This window comes from Argentina silus (genome assembly GCF_951799395.1).
Source record: "Argentina silus genome assembly, contig: scaffold_597, whole genome shotgun sequence".
NCBI lineage: Eukaryota > Metazoa > Chordata > Actinopteri > Argentiniformes > Argentinidae > Argentina > Argentina silus.
Genome location: NW_028152875.1, coordinates 5,001 through 7,500, shown reverse-complemented (window position 1 = coordinate 7,500; position 2,500 = coordinate 5,001). Strand labels below are relative to the sequence as shown.

The 2,500-nt window shown below is 47.4% G+C and overlaps 1 long non-coding RNA gene across 1 annotated transcript in view; it reads left to right on the top strand.

The window, feature by feature from the left end:
- Positions 1-2,500, top strand: part of LOC310824564 — a 5,220-nt gene that overhangs the window by 361 nt on the left and 2,359 nt on the right. The window lies entirely within an intron of this gene.

Below are 2,500 nucleotides of genomic sequence, written 5' to 3'. Positions count from 1 at the left end.
GTGCTTAAATGTTTGTAGATTGGAATCACCAGCCTAGAAGCAACTAGATGAAGTTTCACTCATTAGGAACTCATGACTCAGAGAGATACATTTAGACTTATAGTAAGATGGTTTGTTTCTGTGAATGTTAAACTGTTTTGAGAGAGTCACTCCTAATTCTGAGGTCAGGTCAGGATGATGAAAATGTGATCCTATATATGCTCATCATACAGCTTCATCTCATGGTAAATTTGAATATTTGATATTCAAGCTTACTACTTTGTGTACATGATCAGCTGTGTAAGGTTTTGTTCTAAGGGTTTGGATATTCAGTGTCAGTATTTCCCACTTACAGCTAGTAAACAAGTACACACTCCCTCGTCTGATCATTTGGTGATTTCCCCCCTGGTCATATCTGTAGTATTAATTTTAGTATCTGCCCTTTACACACCATTTCCTTTTCGTTGCCATAGTTGCATTTCAGTTTAATTTGCGTGTGGTATTGCACCTGTAGGCTTTGTGTGGCAGGCTGTCACCACCATCCTGTCTCCTGGACACCTTCCAAAGAGGTGACACATTACAACAATGTCATGATCGTAATGATTGTGAATGGAACGAATCGGAATGAATGGACTAATGAATGGACTATTGAATGGACTAATGAAAGGACTATTGAATGGTGAAAGTGGTGAGATAGAAGAGCTACCTGAGTCAGAATAATACCAGCTCGCTCACCCACCCATTTGTGTTTTTCTAAGAATGTTCATTGGCTAATGTTGGAAATCCCCTCCTGTCCTGTCTGACACTTAGCTGTCAATGTGCCATTGTGTCTTAGGCGTTTTACAGCTTGGTGGTGGTGAAACTAAATTCAAATCCTAGTTTTTCGTGTAGTTAACCCCCCCCCCCCGCCCCCTCCACCTTCCGCCTCAGTCTTAGGGCCATGACCATTCATGGTGTACTGAATACTAGTGTGATGCTCTCTCTCTCTCTCTCTCTCTCCCTCTCTCTCTCCCTCTCTCTCTCCCTCTCTCTCTCTCTCTCTTTCTCTCTCTCTTTCTCTCCCTCTCTCCCTCTCTCTGTCTCTCTCCCTCTCTCTCTCTCTCTCTCTCTCTCTCTCTTTCTCTCCCTCTCTCCCTCTCTCTGTCTCTCTCTTTCTCTCTCTCTTTCTCTCCCTCTCTCCCTCTCTCTGTCTCTCTCTCTTTCTCTCTCTCTTTCTCTCCCTCTCTCCCTCTCTCTGCCTCTCTCTCTCTCTCTCTCTCTCTCCCTTTCTCTCTCTCTCTTTCTCTGCCTCTCTCTGATTCTCTCTCTCCCTCTCTCCCTCTCTGCCTCTCTCTCACTCACCTGCATGAAGTCAACACATGTGATTGCAGTCCACCCTCTAGACTTAAGCTGCTATCATTTTACCAGGGATCATATGTGATCATTCAGATTGATTCACACCATGACAGATCATCAGCGTCTGAACTCTATGGGCTTGGAGAGACACCTGTCACTCTCTTACCTGCTGGTTTAACCCTAACTTGCTCTTAGTATAGGGCTGTTAGCATAGGGGTGTTAGTATAGGGGTGTTAGCATAGGGGTGTTATCATAGGGCTGTTAGCATAGGGCTGTTAGCATAGGGCTGTTAGCATAGGGCTGTTAGCATAGGGGTGTTAGCATAGGGGTGTTATCATAGGGCTGTTAGCATAGGGCTGTTAGCATAGGGGTGTTAGCATAGGGGTGTTGGCCTAGGGCTGTTAGCATAGGGCTGTTAGCATAGGGGTGTTGGCCTAGGGCAGTTAGCATAGGGGTGTTAGCATAGGGCTGTTAGCATAGGGCTGTTAGTATAGGGGTGTTGGCATAGGGGTGTTAGCATAGGGGTGTTGGCCTAGGGCTGTTAGCATAGGGCTGTTAGCATAGGGGTGTTGGCCTAGGGCTGTTAGCATAGGGGTGTTAGCATAGGGCTGTTAGCATAGGGCTGTTAGCATAGGGGTGTTGGCCTAGGGCTGTTAGCATAGGGGTGTTAGCATAGGGCTGTTAGCATAGGGCTGTTAGTATAGGGGTGTTGGCATAGGGGTGTTAGCATAGGGGTGTTGGCCTAGGGCTGTTAGCATAGGGGTGTTAGCATAGGGCTGTTAGCATAGGGCTGTTAGTATAGGGGTGTTGGCCTAGGGCTGTTAGCATAGGGGTGTTGGCCTAGGGCTGTTAGCATAGGGCTGTTAGCATAGGGCTGTTAGCATAGGGCTGTTAGTATAGGGGTGTTGGCCTAGGGCTGTTAGCATAGGGCTGTTAGCATAGGGGTGTTGGCCTAGGGCTGTTAGTATAGGGCTGTTAGCATAGGGCTGTTAGCATAGGGGTGTTGGCCTAGGGCTGTTAGCATAGGGCTGTTAGCATAGGGTTGCTATGATACAGACTAAGGGCTCTATTTTAAGCCGACACAAACCAGACGGTAACAGGTTAAAATGCCGCCGCGCTGGAGCGCGCGTCTCGCCTGCGCTCACGAGGGTGGAGGAGCGTTCAAGAGAGTCGTGTTCATGACAAT